Below are 20,329 nucleotides of genomic sequence, written 5' to 3' on the forward strand. Positions count from 1 at the left end.
GCACAGGATGTTGTTGGACAAGAAATACCGTTTTCCTACCATTAAGTAAGATGGGTAAACACCTTGGTTTCTAATTGCTAAACTGCAAATACCTTGAGGGTGATCCACTCTTCTTAACCCAAGTTTGTAATCTGCCCAGTGACCCTACCAGCTGCATTAGAGAAACCCAACAGGATAGGATGTTGGTTGAATGAATGATCGACTCTTAAGACAATGAATGAACAAGCTGATTTCCGTAGAGACTGTGGTGATTTTGCTCCGGCAGTCTTTATTTTCTTTGTAACTTTATGTTTCTGAACTTGTGTCCTGGGGCCTGTGTTTAAATCACAGCTAACTACATCTTCCAAATGTCTATCTTGAACTCAACAGCATCTGATAAAAGGAAATAGGAAAATTTTCTAACAAGTTTGACCCCAGTAAAGCAGAACATTTGTAGACTTGGCGTGAATATACTTGATAACTTTCCATTAGAGACTTGAGCTGGCTTACATAGAACATAAAGCTCACACAGAAATCACATGTAGCCAGGTAGAAGAGTACAGGTTAAAAAGAAGAGACGGGGAGATGGCGAGATGACGCGGTGATTGGGAGGGCTTGGTGCCCTTCCATAGGACCTGAGTTCAGGTCCAGCACTCACTCCAGGTGACCCAGCTCCACCTTTGTCCTTTTGTCCACCCCTTGAACTACACAAATACATGGCTAATACACACACACACACACACACACACACACACACACACACACACACACAAAACGTATTTTTAAAGAAGAAAAAAGGAAAAAAAAGACAGAGGAAAGAAGCCAGCATACCAGCTTCTGATGTCAACCTATTATATATGATTACAGATAAAAGTTGACTGCATTTTTTTTTGGCATCCAGAGACAGAAAGTGAAAAGAAGACAGACAGAAAAATAGACATTGAGTTATGTAACACATTCTCGCTAATAAAAAAGACAATTTTACTACTCTCTGAAGAAAGACAGTTTCTTCTCACTATAGGCTCAGCACGAGTTTTTCTATGGGTCTTGGGCAGGGAACATTGAGTAACAGAGTGGACAAAGTCCTTTTACCAATTTCACAGTAAATGAGGAAATGGCCCTCGTGCAGCTCTTTCCTGTAAAGGCCTTCGATAAAAGTTGAAAACATAATGTTAAAATACCAGGGAAGACACAGTTCTGGGAGGGACAAGATCCAAGAAAGAACCAGAGACCTGAGCGGTACGCAATGCTGAAGACAAGTTTTGGTGGTTTCCCTCTTTGTTATCGGTTGATTTCTTTAAATTCCAGGTAGCTATCCTATGAGCAATGAAGAAAGAACTACATCTGTGTGCTTATGACCAAGAATAGACCAGTAACATGTGGCATTCCTAGGCACTGGCACAAAATTAATGTATATGGAGAAGGTTCCAGAACATGAGCATTTTGGCGGGTTACACCTCCTTATTTGATAGCTGCTGAGATGTGAGAGAGGCCCACCATAAAGGTAAGCATCTCACACTCTTCCATCAAGGTCAGTGAAATCAAGTTAGCCTCTTACTCTGGGATTAGAGATACACTTCCAAGGCTCTATTCTATTTCAATTTAAAATTTCCAACCATCTGAATCTCACCTTGACTTTGCAAAATGCACGGGCATGCCACGAAAATATTTATATACATTTTCCTGTTGAAATGGTATTTTAAATAAGCTCTAAGAAGAAAGTCATGTTCACTGATTAGCTCCGAGTATGGTCTGATCCACCATCTTCCAAAGGTTAGGCTGATTCAAACCAGCAAGAATAGCTAATACTGCAAATTGTCCCCCCTACTGCTCTCCCCTCGCCCCGTTGCCCTGAGGAAGCCTAATTCGTACTCTTATTGAAAGATGATAGCCTTGAATATACTCAGGAAGTGACCATCTTACCACTGAAGAGTGTCTAAACACTTAGCTTACCACAGAAACTTACGTGCTTCTCATAGTTTGAAGGCTTATCAAAGAAGACTGTTGTTGTTGTTGTTGTTCCAGACCAAATGTTGAGTCTTTTTACCTGGTATTCAGTATTAGATAAAATATCCATTTGTGGGCTGGGAGGATGTCTCAGAGGTTAAGAACACTTGGATCTTCCTAAAGGACCCAAGTTCAATTCCCAGCCCCCACCCGGCAGTTCACAACTGTCTGTCACTCCAGTTCCAGGGGATCCATCATCCTCACGTGACATACACACAGGCCGCACAAACATACATAAAAGAGAAATAAATAAATTATTGTAAAAAAAATCTATCTGTAGATTCTGGGGGTCAAAGTAATACAAAAATCTGCAGTCAAGTTTTTTTTCACTCAGACTAATAAAAGTTTTATAAAAACAACTAAACATGTTCAAATTTCACATCCATCCTCTTAGGATACTTTCAACAGTGCGAACACCAGCCCTACAATATCATCTTAGAGCATCGTGGTCATACCATCATCGTTAGCACAGGGTGTCCTTCCCTTTCTCCTTCTCCTACCATCACTATTGATTTCAGATGTCTGCATTTCTGCCCAGGTTTTTAATTCAATCATTTCCCCCCTCGACTGTCTGCTAATGTAATATGCTAATGACTCTAAATGTAGATAAATCAGTCATGAGAATGAGTAACTTCTTCTAAGGCCTATTTGAAAAATCTGCTTTTGCATTTTATCATTTCTCATTTTTGATTTTCCTAGCAAAATATCAAACTGCAAACAGTAAGAGGAATGAAATGTGCACACCTATATCAGAAGACAGGCCTCTCCAGAGGATGCTGTTCATGCAGCAGACTTTTCTAGGCCTTGTAATCTTTTTGATTAGAGTCTGTGAGGCAAATGCTGCTTTTTGATAAGAAAGAGATAAACACCGCTGATGTCAGATTTCCACATCTGATCTTGCCATAGTGTCATACACAAAATCCAATGTGGCAATGTGTGTTTCTCAAGGATCAAGGTAACTCTAGTGTTCTTCGAAGGGATGTTTTGATTATTTTATTCAATAAATCTCCATATGCTTTCCCCATTCCCAACTTTTCCCATATTCTCCCCTAGCCTCCCTACATACCCAACTCATCTTTTGGAAATGTTGCTGTGTCTGGCTATGACAAACATTTTTCTAGAGTTAATAATTTTAAGAAACAGTGAAATACACAGTCGTGGAAGAACACTTGCAGCCAAGCCTGACAACCTGAGCTCAATACCCAGGAGAAGGGCAGAATTATAGGGCCCTCTGATTTCTACATGCCACTATGGTATGTGTGCACACACACCATCACCAATACCAGCAGCAACATGTAAAAAAACTTAAATAAATAAGTTAATTAATTAATAAATTAATTAAAGATATGCTTTTTCAGTCCAGGCATGGTGACACAGGCCTTTAATCCCTGTTCTCCGGGAGGAGGATCTCTGTGAATTCAAGCCAGCCTGATCGACACTGTGAGTGCCAGGAAAGCCAGGGTACATAAAGAGACCCAGTCTCAAAACAAACGCAAAGCAAAACAAACAAGCAAAAAAACCCCAAAATGAAAACAACAACAAAGAAACCAAAACAAACCAATCAAATAAAACAAGCATGCATTTTCAATAAACAGCAAACAACTGTATGGTGACAATGATATTCCCTCTATGAATGACCTTTGTTTTCTGTGCTCTCTTGAAAAGCTTATAAATTACTTATGTATAAGTAATCAGACTATATTAACACTAATAGGAGTAAAATATCACAATACACATTTATGAATATTTAAAGGGATTTATTTAAGTATATAATTATAACAACATAAGTCTATATAGTCAAAACTATAAATCACCCTTTTACTCATTCCTCTGTATTTCTTTTGTGTATGAGGGTTTTCCTTGCCTATACGTCTGTGTACCACGTATATGCAGGTTTTCAAGAGTCTGGAAGAAGGTGTCAGATGTCCAGGAACTTGGGTTACAGAGGATTGTGAGCTGCCATGTGGGTGCTAGGAATTTATCCTGGGTCTTCTGGAAAAGCAGTCAGTGCTCTTGGCACTAACCTATCTCTCCAACTCTACTTTCTCCATATTTTATGATGCTAAATATCTCAAATATCTCTCATGTCTTTTTCAACAATTTAGTATTCATTAATTTATTTCAATATTTAGTCGCTTGTACACCTTAATCACTTTTTGACCAAAATAATATAATTTCAAGAGCTTGGTGCATATTTTATGTATTGGAAAAGTATTATAGTTGAAATCAAATCCAATCTAGAAATTCTGGCATGTCGAATTCATTCTTTACAATGAACTGAAACTTATCTTAGTTTTGAAATGGGAGATTGTGCTTAAATCTCACCCATGGTATTAACTTTAATTGGTGATGTCATATTATTTACATTTTGCAAAATATGAATGTAACCATCACAGGTGACCTTTCAGAAAGCTGATCTAGGAAAGATGTAAACACTTCCAGAGCAGCAGAGCACTGTTGAAATGCAGCAGTAGGGGACCATTCTTTACTGGAGCAACTGGGGATAGTTACAATATGGAAAGGCAACTGCGTAGACCTTAGAGATGTACAGAACATATGGGGTCAGACAGGGATGTTCACAATGTTGGGGTCCAGGAATTGCCTCAGAAACCACAGGGACACCTATCTCATATTGAGCATAAGGTCCAAGACTGGTCAAACAGGGCCATAGTCCAGATTCCTGAAGTGAACCATGACCCTGAGTTAAGATCCTACAAGGTTGTTAAGTCCCAAATACACATACATCTGTGACAAGTTTTTCACCAATCAGGATTTATGAATAGGGGATTTCCTTAGAAACATGTCTTCGTGGTACTCTTATCCTGCTGTCATTGATTGGCGTACTCAACTATAGCATGGGACTTCCCTTGTCTAATATTCATGTCCTAACTTGTCCACCTGGATGGGACTTGTCTAACATTTATGTTTTAACTTCCCAACCAGGATGTCAGTTACCCATATACGTATCAGTTTCTGCCAAGTAGGATATAAGTTCCCAGGGAGGTCTTGGGAACTAAAACTTTCCTAGACTACTACTCAGAATGGAAGTCTTATTCCAAATTCCGATATTGGTGCAGGTGTCTCTCTTAGTTGGGGTCTATGTCAGGGGCAGTTTACACCATGAAAGCTTATACGTAGGTGCAGGAAGTGCTGCTGCGTGGTTGGTTCAGGTCCAAGCTTATTGTGGGTAACTATTGTGGGTCTACTGACTTCTATCGTGATTGGTTTCCAGGGGCACAGAACATAACAGAATATGTAATTAATCTTTGCTTTAGAAAGTTTCCTAGTAACAGCAAAAATGTATGAGAATGTTTCCTTATAATGGCAGGCTAGGCAAGTAACTGTTGCTTGTAAGTAACTGTAAGTACGGGAAGGCCTTAACATTCCATCTAGGACTTAAAATTTTAGCCTACGCCTTACCAACAGCAAGGTCCATCTGGAGTTGTTAAGGACGGTCAGAAACCATAAAGTCATCAGGCTCAGGGGACTGCTTAATACTTCCAGACCACAGCTTTTCTCTTCCTCTGACCTCAAGTATGAGGAAGCTAGAGTTTAGATGAAAGCAATCTTCTCAAAAAATTATTACTGCTTCAAGGATATAATGAGTTGGAAGATTTTCCAGCCTATAATAATCGTGATCTCTTAATTCCTGGATTCTCGTGGCAAGGAGAAGTTGGTATTGATAAAAATTTCACACAGATTATCAATGGGTTTTCTATTGCTTGCTCAACTAAGAATATTTAATGATTCACAATAGTCAAATCGTCATTTTGAATTCCCAAGTGTGTGGAAAAACCTGACCATATTTGATGCATTTTAGAACTCAGGATGAAAACTGAAACTGTTTTTTAATGCATGAAAGGAAAAAGTTTCTTTTTCTTTATTAATAAAATCTAAACGCTTTAACTCAGTGTGAAAAAATAAAAATTAAAAAAAGATTCTTTTTTATTCTTCTATCCGTAACATTATTTAACAGATACTGCACAGTTTGTATAACTTCCCATGCCTAAACTTCCCTATTCTTAATTTCTTGCATTTGCTATCTTTATTACAATTAGTGAATATTGTTCCGTTATTACTAACAATAGCCCAAAGTTCTAATTAAAATGCACATGAGTGTACCATTTTGGCAAATGCACCGTGACATGAGTTCACCATTACAGAGTCAGCTGTCTAACTTCAGGACCCTACACCCCCATTCTCCCCCGTTCACCTGTTCCTTCATTCCCTTGTCAATCATATGTATTTACTTACCTCTGTCCTTTTTCCTTTCACAGAATGTTATTTGTTGAAATCATACCATAGCATACATCCTAATCAGATTGGCTTCTTTCACTTAACAATGTTGCATTATCTGTTGATTTATTACTTTTATTTTGGTATAATGACACCTTCCACACACACACACACACATGCACACACACACACACATACACACACACACACATACACACACACACACATACACACACACACACACACACTGGCTACTTTTTAAAATAAAACGCTTTCTATGACATAAATATCTGTAGCTAATATGGAAATTTGAAAAAATAAGCTTATGTTTTGTCATATCTAAATGAAGTTCAGTATGAAAAGATGTTTATTTCAGGTGCAGTTTCCAAAGGTCAGGGAATTCAGCAAAATCTGTTTTACTTTACAAAAATGCACTGGCCTCATTTACATTACCCTCTTACTACCCACACCCTTGTACCTCCTTCCATTACCCATTTGGACTGCCGGCCACAGCTGCTAGTGTTCATAGAGTAGTGTACTCCCATTAATCAGAGGCATTGACTGGTGACCAATGATCTCAGAATATCTCAGAAGTCACAAGAAAGAGTTTTTTCTTTGTTGTGCTTCTGAGGTTTTCCTTTTCTTTCCAGACTTAGATGTAAATAATTTAATATTAATAATTTAATATAGCAAAGTGATAGCTTTTGGTGGAGCTTGAACATCCTGGAAACTGAGACATTCATATTTAGCTATTTCCTATTCGACGCATCTCTTTTTACTTGCAGTTGACAATTAGTATCTCTAGACTCATATGCAAATAGGAAATCCCATCCCAGTGGAACATCACAGCTAAGAGGAGTGAAGAGAACTTTTTTTTTAATTGGATCTAATATTTTCTGTTTATCTCTTTTCTAATATGGACTCAGTTCTGGTCACCTTGTGAGCACAATTTTTAAGCAAGTATGCTTGTGACCGATTACTATGACCTGGAATGAAAGTAAAATTTGAAAATAATCTGTTCTACATGTGCTTAAAGTCTAAACCACATACCTCAGTGAGTTCTGTTTTCACGGGTAGCAGCCAATCAACTTAGCATGTGAAGTCTGAGCGTATGTTTGAGATCCCCTTCATAATGATCTTGGAAAAACAGCTTTATAACCACAAGGGATGGAAATGAACTTAGCATACTGAAAAATATAATTGAATAGTATGATTAAAAGTTCATTTTTTCTTGATAAATAATTTGATTAAACAGAATTACATCTTGTGAAATGGCTCAAATTCAATATTTTTGTTCTGCTTTCTCTTTTAGAAACCATATTGATTGCAACTTTAGAAATAAAGCTATTTAAACAAAGTCAATTAAAATGATATTAAGGAGGTCATGCAAGTATTTGTAAAAAAATCAAATGATCGTTAATTAAAAAGCATAAGGCATTGGTAATGTTGCCGCTGAAATTTCCATGGTAACAGTTTAAAAAATTAACAGCACATATTTTATTTACTTTTTGAAAGAGATAGACCCAGTAAAACAGGCTGATGACCTAAAACGGGCAGATTTATAGCTGTGTGTTTGTGCTCATAAATCCAGGGGAAGGGCCAGCAAAATTGGCAGAGAAATATAGATTTAAAGTCACAGTACATGTGATGCCATAGTACCTATGTGATATGTAGTACCAAACAATCTACCTATATGTAATTATCACACTGCTTCATATGAAATCACTCCTTATTTTTAAAAATTAAAAAAATTTTCCACATGATTATACTTTTACTTCATCTTTGGTCTAGTTGCTAGGAAGCCTGTATTTTCTCTTCAACATTTGTCATTATTTTATAAATAAAATCCTTCTGTCACTATCAAAATATTAATGTCTTCCTCAGACCCTTTTCATTTCAATTTCTTTCCATGCATTGTAGGTGGAAAAATAATAGTTTCTTTAGCCTATATATTTTTTTCTTCTTTTCACTTTCACTAAATTTTTGTCTTCTATACCATTGGAAATTCTCCTTGTACTCAGATTTCATCTGAACTACAATTCATAAAGATCAAGTGTCCCTATAATTCATGTATGCATGCCTAGAGTACATATCCTAAATGTTTATTAGTGATAACAGTAAATATCAATCAGCCACTAATGTTTTTTTTTATTAACTTGAGTATTTCTTATATACATTTCGAGTGTTATTCCCTTAATCAGAGAAAGAAATGTTTTTATTGTGAAAAAAAACCATAAATGTAAAGTTCTGTATGTTACTCATGGTCGGGGTTCTCAGAAGGCTTATGAGTTATTCAGGGAGATAGCATGATACAAATGAAATCATAACTAACAAAGCTCTGAATAACTTGTTCCTGGGGTGTGACATAGATTAAAGCTCCAAGAAGTGCTATATTGTCGGGGCAAACTCTAATAGAGGAGGTGGCGTTTAATCTGAGCTGAGGCCAAGAGACGGGTTTAAGAGTAGACAAGGAGGCCAATGGAGTTCTGAGCAATAAAAACATGGTCAATGAGGATGGAGGTACAAAAGTTCAAAGTGCCACGGAGAGCCCAAGAAGGCAGGAACAGAGTCCTTACGAATTCTGAGGACAACAGGTTTCAAACACAGAATAATCTTGGGGTGACGGGTTTCTTTTATCAAGTTCCTGGTTGCAAACACCGGATGGTCATTTCAGGGGATTCTGCAGTGTAACACGTGCTCTTTGAATAGATTGATTTGTTTCAGTACTCAGACAGTGTTGCCAGGAGAAGGGCGGGGTGGTGAAACTATGAAAGCCTGGAAGAGGGGATTCATTGGTTGAGAATAAAGGAGGCGTAACCCAGTAATGATCAGTTTTAGTTGAGGCAAACGCTGAAGCAGTCAGTTAAAATGGTAAAGAAATAAAAAACATTTGAAAATTGTTTTAAGAAATAGAATGTGAATATAGGAGATCATTCCAACAAAAGTTTGGCTCAGTTCTCACGTGTGGAGGAAGACTCATCATTGAAAGGAACCATGAAGGTGTAGGAGCAGTGGAATACAGCGGTAAGGAGTCAAGCAAGAGAAAGTCCCACTGGTAATCCACCCCCTAGATGCCAAGGTAGAGCATTTGTTTAGTCATGAGTTTTCACTGAATAGTTCACACATCACTAGGAAATGCTTCACGTAACTCAATATTTCCCTCCACTGCCAACGCGTATCAACATACCAAGAGGACTGTTGCAGAATGATTTATTACGCGAATAAGATCTTGAATACGTGTTTTCATTATGCTTTGAGGATACATATCAGTGAAGATACTTAAAGAAAAAACTCTAGCCACAAAGGTCTGGGAAATGCCATAGTCCATGTGCTTCTCCGTCTCAAGTTTTTAATTTCCCCAAGTGAGCCATTAACCACAGAGAACACAATCAAACATGACCTAATCGTTTTAATCCCAAATCCAATATGACTAAAAATTTGCCAAGGCAAGTTTCAAGTGTGCCCAGATGTAAACGGTGCTCTGCAGAAGGGAGTAATAAATCTGTTCTGCTCTGCAGTGAAAGAACACTCTTGGCACACCGCACCATTGCACCTGTGCACACTAGTGCAGAGGGAAAGGCAGCGAGTTGGCCGTTCACAGACTGTGCCATCTGACTACCCAGGTTGAGCCCATTCCTTGGTCCCAGAATAGTAACGGTTGCGATAAACGTTCAGACTTTAGAGTATAATGTACAAGGATTCTCTGCTTCTTGGGTTAAAGGTCAGGGGTGAGAAGTCACTGAGGTCAAATTTACTGTAGCCTTACACTGGTGACTTAGAGGACAAAGAGAGGTTTGTTGGTAATCATCTTCTTGCTTCCTGCTGAGTCCACATAGAATTTGGGAGGCTCGTTATGAAATTGGGAAGCGTCACTAGTGTGCTGGGAGAATCCTCCTGTGTCTCTAGCTTAGTTATGAGATCCTGGGCAAATTACTGAACCCATTTTGCCTCTGGCTTTCTAATCTGAAGGGAAACTAGGCGAGTGAAAAAGGAAAGCACTGGATTGCTGAACAGTTTTACAGTAGTTCCTGGATTGAAGAAACACTAACACATTTTCTTTTACATGTTTTCAAATTTACTAATATATTGCCAAAACCTGTAAGAGCACCTCGAGTAGAAATTAGTCATTTCTGAGAGGACAACGGTATTCCCAAGTTAGTCCTCTCTAGCCTGCATGTAGTTTCTATTTCCAATTTTTTTTAAAAAATTAAATAGCAAATAAAATAGAATTCCTTGCGATAAATTCTGAACCACAGAGGTCAGTGAGTGATTTCTTGAAAGGCAGATCTGGTGCAAAGTGGATAAGTCCTGAGAGTCTGGAGAATGTGAGTGGATTGCCTTAAATTTGGACTGAGAATTGAACAAAGGCAGAAGAGAGTGGAGCAGTGGCCTGTAGCTACCCGGACATGGAATGGATTGCATGTTAGATAATGACCCCCAGGATCCTTGCTAGCAGGATGGATTTCAGAAAATGGTAGACAGAATATGTCCAAACCACATGGGATCTGATCTGCCCACATATTCTACATATAGAGCTCATCAGAATAAGCAGAAATTGGAATCTGAAAAGGAGGCTTAATGCCTAAGTGTCAAGAACTATATCCACATGGTACAATACTATGTGCTATGTTAAATATGTTGCTATCAGGCTGTGACCTACCGAAACACTTTGTAATTTATAACAACAGTTTTACAGGCTGCGCCTTACTGTAGGAGACTCCATCATTTGGAGCAAGAAGGATGACTGCAGGTCCTGGGTAGACCCAGAAACTATATCATCTATCAGACACACACCCATCTAGCACAGACCGTTAAGTGACTTATTCTTGGGAGCAGAAAAAAAGCCATCTTATGAGTTTATTGGAAAAAATTAAAGCAGGGGATGACAGTGTATCAACCTGTCATCCAATACCTATTACGAGAGTCAAGAATCACTTTGCAGAGGATTCTCTAGCTGTCCTTGGAGCTTTAGCTTGGCTTGGTCCTTCATTATTGATGAGACTAACTCAAACCCTGGCCCATCTACTTGTCAGAACATCTGGACCTGGACCTGCTGTTTACTGCTCTCAGGAATCACTTTGGCCTTGCACCTCACAGCTGAGCTCTGCAGCTTCGTTCTCAAACCCTGGCATCAGCAGGTACAGACTGCAGCTGCCTCTGGCACTGTTCGTTACAGACTCTTTCTCGTCTCACTTCTGGAAACTCTTGAACTGTGATGTAGCCTCTTTAACCTGCATTCATTGTCACACACACACACACACACACACACACACACACATATTACTGGGTGCTGTAAATATATGATGTGAGAGTTAATAATAGCAAGTAAGAGTTGAATAAAAGAACCCAAGTTTAGCAAGAACCATACAACAAATTGCTATCGTTGACACTGATAAACTTTCTGAATTTGTTGTTACCCAGTAAAGTTTGATCTTGTGCAAACATAGACACATTTCATGTATGCACAGCATGCTTGAGACAATCACATGTACTTTAAAGAATGCAGTTCGAAGATCAGTTTATAAAACTGGTTCTACTCAAACAGAAATTTGAATTATACATTATTTTGACTGGTAGTGAAATGAACGTGAGTTCCTATTTTCCATGTTCTTGCGTTTTTGTTGAATCTTATAACCATGAAATAAAATAGAAAGCATTCTTTCAAAAACATTTATGTCTTGCTGTATCGATGATACTTTGAGTAATCTAAATAAAATAACTTGTCAACGTCTTCCCTTCCTAAGTTAGTGGAGATACAACATTTTGAGTAAGTTGCTCCGTAACCCCATAAGAACAATACCAACCACCCAGAGCTCCCAGGAATTAAACCACCATCCAAAGAGTACACATGGACAGGACCATGGCTCCAGCTGCATATGTAGCAGAGGATGACCTTGTTGGGCACCAATAGGAGTAGAAGCCCTTGGTCCTGCCAAGACTGGACACCCCAGTGTAGGGGAATGTTAGGGAGGGGTGGGAAGGGGTGGTTGGTGAGGAAGAGCACCCTCATAGAAGAAGGAGGAAGGGGAAAAGAAGGGGGTTATGGATGGGAAACTGGGAAAGGGGATAACATTTGAAATGTAAATAAAAAGATCCAATTAAAAAAGAAATTTACATTCAGCCATAAGTATCTGGTTGACAACTTAGTCATTATTTCTTAATATTTCAAGATATATATATATATATATATATATATGTGCTGTGTTTATATGCAAAGTTTGTAGTTATCAGGACATATGTCGGAAATATAGGTATAACTTTATGTGTCTCCCTTAAAAATTTCATCTCACCATTATTTTGTTTAGTGAAACTTTCCCTGATCAAATTTTGTTAAGATAAGGAGATACCATTTAACATGAAAACATTCTAAGAGATGACTTTCTTATTTCTAGGCAAAGAAATAATTGAATATTTTACATTCAATTATATATGATACATGTATTGCTTAAGTGACCGAGTCTATTGTTTATTTTTCTTGTCACTGTAACCAAACACCTGACAACCAGCAACTTGAAAGAGGAAGAAGGATATGGCTTCTTGGTTTTGCTTTTTAAATTTGTATTTATTTTGTCATATATCATATCTAGCCCAATTGCAGTTTCCCATCCATTCTACTTCCACTCCTTCATTTTCCTTCAGAATAGGGCAGGCCTCCCAGGGATACCAACCAAACATGGCCTATCAGGTTGCAGTAAGACTATGCACTCCCTCCCCAGCCCCCGTATGAAGGCTGGATGTGTGGCTAGTCGGAAATAATGCAGATGGAATTTGTAGGTGGCTTCAGGTAAACTTAGGGTTTTATAATAAATACACTCGCATCTATATTTCTTAATGTTCTCTTGAACCAAGACATGTCATGCCATAATCAATCAGAGTTTGTCAGATTTCCATATGTATGTGTGTGTGTGTGTGTGTGTGTGTGTGTGTGTGTGTGTGTGTGTGAGTGAAAGTGCTAACCAGTATTTGAAACCATGGTCCATGGAGCCACAAATCTCTAATTCCTCCGTTGAAATGTAAAAGCAGCCACAGATAATACACAAAGGAACAGAAGGGTGAACCCCAGTAGAACGTAGCTTACAGATACTGAATTTGAATCTCATATGACTTTCATGGGTCACAAATTATATTTGTTTTCATTTTTTCCCAACCTGTGCAATATGCAAACTATTTTTACTTTGTAGACTGTATTAAAACAGGTGCTAGGTTGGATTTAGTGATGGGCTAGAATTTGCTGACTGTTGTTTTTGATAATATAAGCAATACAGAATTTGATACAGAGAACTTAGAAGTTAAAGAACTATTGAAGGGATGGGGGAACTGTTTGGGCCTTAACACCCTTAACACCTAGAAAAACTTTAGAGCTTCTGGAAATACTCTGCCTTTTCAGTGAACAAGTAAACTGCTAATGTAGATGCAGGAAGATAACAAATTATGAGTCTATTGCTAATACTGCTGACTTCAGTCCCAGGCTACCCTGCTATGAGCCAGAAATAATACCCCTGCTGCTCTAGGAGGATGCTGAGTCAGGAGTCCACTGTGGGAAGTCTCTGCTGTAGCTGCCACCTCGGCCTTGATCCTCACCATCAAAATGTATGCCTCTCTTGGCTTCTTCCTCAATTCGATTCTGTTTGTAAGCATTCTCAGAAGACTACGATGGGACCTAAATAACAAGTCGGCCTCCAACAAGTCTGAGAAAGGCAGTTTTAACTTTACAGTTTGTGCCTACAAGCTGTGCGTGAGAATGGATGTTGGGCAAGGCAATTTGGGGTATCAGACACAGTCTAATAGGAAGGAGACAGATTCCATTTACATGACTTCTTTTGACATTTTTCAGACCTGTGAACTCTCAGGAAACGAGAATCCTCAATATAACTGCCACAAGGTAGGGTGAGAATGTAATTAATCCTGTACACCCATTCTCTCTGTCCGTACTGCCATGCCAGACAATATTTTACCCTGTTGCCCTGCTCTGTGAATCTCCTACAGAAACAATCTGTGTGATCATCTTCATGGAAGCATAGGTAGAAATCGCAACAACAACAACAAAATGCTTTTCCGTATAGAAAGGGTGATAAATGGGGTATCCCCACCCGATGCAGCAAGCGAGAGATAAGGATGGATATGGTCTAGGAATGCAATCCAAAACGGACTGGAGTAAAGCAAGGTAAGGAGAAAGAGAGTAAGTTGTACTTATATCTTTCTGATTTTAAATGTCAACTGCACCTAGAAATATATCCATACATGCATACCAAAGAGGCGAAAAGGATTCTCGTAATTCTCTCCTCTCAGGAATTTGGGAGCTAACTGCTGTCAACTTTTCTCTGTATGGCTTCTGCACCTTTTCAATACCAATAAAAAATGTGATTCACATTTTTTTTTTTATTTTTTAGGAGTAAAGTTTTCCAGGCAGAGCTTCAGTGCTCAAAAACTTGTCACCATTGGAACAAAAGACAGGAAGTCATTACTGTCTACTGAGGTGCAGTTTCTGTGTGCGAAAGAGAGGAATCACTCGTTTCAAGAAGTTGGGCGCAACCTTCAAATTTTTAATTTGTGATGCATTTCAAAAACCTATTCTTTCCCACAAAAACTATGAAATACTGTTATTATCGCCTCAATTATACCACTTAATCAATGCAAATATACGGAGTATTCGCCAGCATTAAATGATATACCATTGCTACATCTTTCAGACCCAATATGTTCTTTTCCTACTGTTATGTGAAAAGGCTACACGGAACAGGCTTGGCGGAAGTTCACTCACTACTTAGTGTTTTATGAGAGGGTCTCCAATGTTGGTTCAAGTCACAGTACATACAAGTCTATCACCAGCATCCATGAAACATGCTCTAAAAACTAACTCCACCTGTTCTGTTGCTGCCATTCATTTTCTCCGTGAACAGGATGCCCGTGTGAGGGGCTGGGACGATAGCTCAGTAGTTAAGAGCACTGGCTGCTCACCCCGAGGACCTTGGCTCAGTTGCCAGTACCCACAAGGCAGCTCACGCCTGTCTAAAACTCCGTCCAGGGGATCCAATGCTCGCTGACCCCAGTAGGTGACAGGCATGTATATGAGGCACATACATAGATGCAGGTAAGGGACTCGTACACGTCAAGAAAAGAAATCTCGAAACATTTAAAAACAAATGCAAATCAGCTATGTCTTGAACTGATGGCAAAAGCAAGATGTGTGCTAGCAACCAGTCCTAGTGTCAGTCAATGGATGCTAAACTCTGTAAGCTGAGGAAGATAAAAACAACCAGCGCAGAGCGATGCTAAACTCCAGAATGCATTAGAACAGTGGTTTAAAAACTGGTTTCGAAGCTTCTTTACCCTCTTAATAATTGAGAATGCATGTAAGATAAAAATTTAGGGTGCTCAGTTAAGTGTAAATTTCAGAAACCTAATAAAAAGTTTAATATAATTATACCCCACCTATGACATGGTGGGTATGCATGCAAACAAATACTCATGCCTGTGTGAAACTCAAATTTTTCTGCATTTGGTGTTTCAGTTTCCTTAGTCTGGTGAGTTTATTTATGTTAGTTTTCTGTTAATATTTTATATTATGCATTAAAACCAAAAAGAAATTGAACATATGCATTACTTTGTCTTAAGATATTAAAAGGCTATTAGATAAACAGCAATGTTATGAAAATCAATGATATATTCCTTAAATGAAATAATAAATTTAGTACTATGCACATCTCACCCACTTAATAGAAGCTAGGTTTTTTTCTACCCCTGAATCTTTTGTTATCTACTACTCTTTATATATATATATATATATATATATATATATATATAGAGAGAGAGAGAGAGAGAGAGAAGTTAGCTTTATATAGATATATAGTTTAGAATAGAGAAATATGTGTGCACACATGGATATATGTGTGTGCATGTCATGCATGCATGTGAGAGCAGGTTCATGTGTGGAGGCCAGTGGATGATATCAGTTGTTCTGTTCTGCTATTTTCTCCTCTACTCCCTTCAGACAGGGTCTCTTACTGAGCCCGGGGATCTCTGTTGTTGGACTTTTCAGCGATCTCCAGTGAGGCTCTTATCTCTGCCTTCTCTCTTTCACAATGCTGGGGTTACAGAGTTGGAATGTCTGTGCACACTTGAATTCAGTCTCCTCATGGTTCTGGGGCAAACACTTTACCCATGCAAAGTCTTTGGTGTTGCACCCCCAAATCAACAACTGATAGCTTCTTAAAGGTGAGTTGAAATCAAGAATCGGAAACCCTGGTAGAGTCTTGTATCTCGTTCACGCTCTGCTGGATGGGAAGTGAAGAGTCCTTCTTGTCCTTTGAATGAATCCTCTCATCCTTCTTCACTTCACCCATTATGGTCATTGATCTTTTTGAAAATAGCTTTGATTCTGAGTTGATTTATGTACTTTTTACAAAAGATATTTATTACAATGTTAAAACTGTCACATTTGTCACCATCATTAGCCACTTCCTCAGAGGTGTCTCTATCTATTGAGAAGTGAATAATTTTCCAAAATTCTAAATTTTCTTGAAAGTTAAAGTTTTATCATTGACCATAGATTCTAAAATGTCTTCCTTTAATCAAGAGGCTCATTTAATTTCTTAAATGAAATCATCTGTCCTATAGCCCACTTTGAATCATTATAGCCAGTAATCATTTTTTTCATGTAGAGATGAGGATTCATTTATTCATATCACAAACTTGGTCCTTAAGAAGTGTAAGTCAGTGTTGGCAGTGATATGTCATTTATTTTTCTCTTAATATTACATACATTACAGATGCATATTAGTAAGTAGAAATTCCATTACATGTATGTAAAGTGGAATTTCAGGTTATGTTTGTTGGTTTATCTTAGGCTTTGTTTGCTTTTTCCATTGAGTGTGAGGTGGTGAGGACCATTTTGACCACTATGAGTGTCTCGCTCCTGTGAATGTACCAATCCCATTGCGTCAGCCATCAGTTCACAACAACCAAGGGTTGCTAACAGCGAGGAGCCTCGCAGCATCACTGTGAAGAGGGTTTTCACTTCATGGAGCTACTGAAGACATTCTTCGAAGAGTCAGAGTTCTGCACACCCGGCTTTAGACTCCTGCTTTAAAAGTCAACCCAAAGGTGGCTGTGACGTATTACTGTAGCCCTAGCACTTGGGAGGCTGAGATAGGATGCTCAACGAATCAAGAACAATGATGGATACATAGCATTTGTCTCCAAAAACAACGGGATTAAAAAAATAGAAAGTATGTTCAATCCTCATGGATTGAACAATTACTGGATTCTTTGCTCTTCTTCTGATAGACAGCTATTGTTTCACTCACTGACCCACCCCCTGTAAGCCATTCTAATAAATCCTGATATCTATATCTATATCAATCAATATCTGTATTGTCTATTTATAAATCAATAAATCTGTCTGTCTATCCACCTACCTATCATCGGTCTATTATTTATCATAATCTACCTATATCTATCCATATATTTATATCTGTACTTATATCTGTATCTATATCTATTTATACCTATCTTTACCTCTATTTCTATTTCATACAACTATTTATCTACATGTCTATGTCTGTCTGTCTTTCTACAGAGGGTGGGTAGGTGTGGCATTGAAAGCTAGGAGCAGCTGGATGAGTTAGTTGAAGACTCAGTAGGATCCTCAGAGAGGACTGAGAGGTGAAAAGTGTTTAAGGTTTCAGAGAGCATCAGCCTGGGGCCAGTAGGGCAGGTCACTGACCTTTAGTTTCACATGTGTCTGTGGGAAAGGTTTAGATGAAGAACACACACACACACACACACACACACACACCAATTATACACATATACATTTCTATAAGTTCTGCTCCTCTAGAGAATCCTAACTAATTTCATCTTGACTAAATTCTTTATTATCATGTAGTATGTAGATACTGGAAGGGAGGGCCATTTTTGTTTTTGTTGTCCAAAATTGGACCTTGTGTTTCTCTTGGTGGCTTTCTGTTATTGTAGTTTCAAAGTAAATATGTGTTGACTGGATGGATGATTTCACATGATTTCAGCCCCTCTTCCTCTCTTCTTTATTCCCACTCTCCTTTCTGTCCACATGATACCCACAGCAGTGTTCCACTTCTCACTGTGTGTTGACCTTAGCTAATGAGTTCGGTATTTCTATACTTTGATCCAATGTTACCAAAGGGCATCTGTAGATTCAAGGCAATCTCCATCTCTCTGCCAATTACAATTACAGAAATAAAATATCCTAAACGTCATATCCTAACGTCATGTACTAAACGTCGAGGGTCCCCTCTGGTTTAGCCCCTTGTCTTTGGCTTGTGTTTGGCTTGCCCCTTACTCCATCCACGAAAGGCATTCTGATCCTGGGGAGTTGTCCTTTTGTTTTCGCTTTGCTTGGTTTGTGCCTTATTTACTATTTAATGTCTGATTTATTTACAGGGTGCCCTTTTGCTTCTTGAGGAAATTCAGGCACCAGCATAAAAGGAGATATTTATCTCATTTCCTGTAAGCGACGCAGCTATGGTGCAGATGCCTTTCGGCTGTTTCTGAGGATGGGTCTGGTTTGTTCAGTTAATTAGTCATGACCAAATAGTTCTGTTCTAATGTCATTATCTATTAAAGTTAAAAACAAAGTATAGAATTTTACCTGAAGGAGTTTAAAAAAAAATCACCCTAGGGTTAAGACATTTAGTTACCACAGGCCAGCCAGTATGCAGGACATTCTTTGAGGGGTGACAGTGAAAGCTAAGAGCAGCTGGATGAGCTATTTGGGGACCCAGCAGGCGCCTCTGGTCTCAGGGAGGAATGAGAAGTGCCTGAGGAGTTCAGAGACCATCAGCTTGGGGCCAGCAAGGGCAGGTTCCTGACCTTTAGTTTCTGTGTCTGTGGGAAAGGTTTAAATGGAGAATGGACACACATTGGTTCCTTCTCCACCTTGACTCTGGTTCTGTAAAAGGGTGAATAGAATCTAGTGACAATGAAAAAGGACTGGGTTGACTTGCGTAAAGGAACGGTTGTCCTAGTCCCTGAAGTAAATGCCCTTTGTTGCAAGCAAAGTAAATGCTTGCTTTGTTGGCGTTTAACTTGACAGTAATGTTGTGCATGCCTGTGACTCAATATGATTTGTTCACCATTGTAAACTATAATTTGACTGGAATTGCTCATGTTTTCATAGTCTACTGCTGATAAATAATATCACGATCTGTGTCTCATCTAAAGAGTAGGTGTATTGTCACAAATACAGCATTTAATGGAAAACATTACAGCGCAAGGGGGCATGGATGTTTCTTGCAAATGTTTGCATATTTTTTGCATCCCTGAGTAAAATTTTCCTAAGTAAGCTTTCTCATTTTGAGGCTTATAAACTTGAGTCCTTAAAAACCTATACCTTGGAAATTTCGTGTCCTGTCCAAGCCTCTTTCGAAGAGACAAAATGTAGTCCGTGATATAACCTTCGTTATCCATTTCCAGTGTATGAAACAAAGGCGTAAACTTCCACAGGATGTACTGTGTCTCTGGTAACTTTTACCATCAGAAAAAGATGGCGCAGGCGCCGGGTGCCCACACTGTGGTCTCTGTGTGGTAACACTATTTAAACGCTTCATCAAGAGTAGCTGCTTCGTCTCACAACTCTAGGAAAGGTATGGAAAAGTTCACATTTTCCCGAGAACAGTTTCCAAACACAAAATCACTTGCGCACTGTGCCCTGACCTTCGGTCTGAAATTGCTCTCATTTGCATATTGACAAAAAAGGGTGACCTTCTGTTCTGCCCTTTAAACCCTAAGTAGCAAGCCCTGCCTTTGTTGAAAATGGAGGAGGAAGGAGAATGTCCCGCTGCTGCTTGGATTGTGTTTCAAATTTAATTGTACGGCCCCGCCTTTAACCAAAGTAGAGACTCTGAGCAAAATAACTCCCATATCCGGATAGCACAGATCCAAGTTTGAGATTCCATAAAGTCTAATTTGATGATGTGCTATGTTGCATAATATGGTTAAGATATGTTGTCCAGAAAGCAGACGCACGCGCTTGAACACACACACACACACACACACACACACACACACACACACACACACACACACCATTCTTGCCTTATCAAATCAATAAACAATAAAATGCAATGGT

The sequence above is a fragment of the Rattus norvegicus genome, chromosome 11 (genome assembly GCF_021556685.1).
Source record: "Rattus norvegicus strain SHRSP/BbbUtx chromosome 11, alternate assembly SHRSP_T2T, whole genome shotgun sequence".
NCBI lineage: Eukaryota > Metazoa > Chordata > Mammalia > Rodentia > Muridae > Rattus > Rattus norvegicus.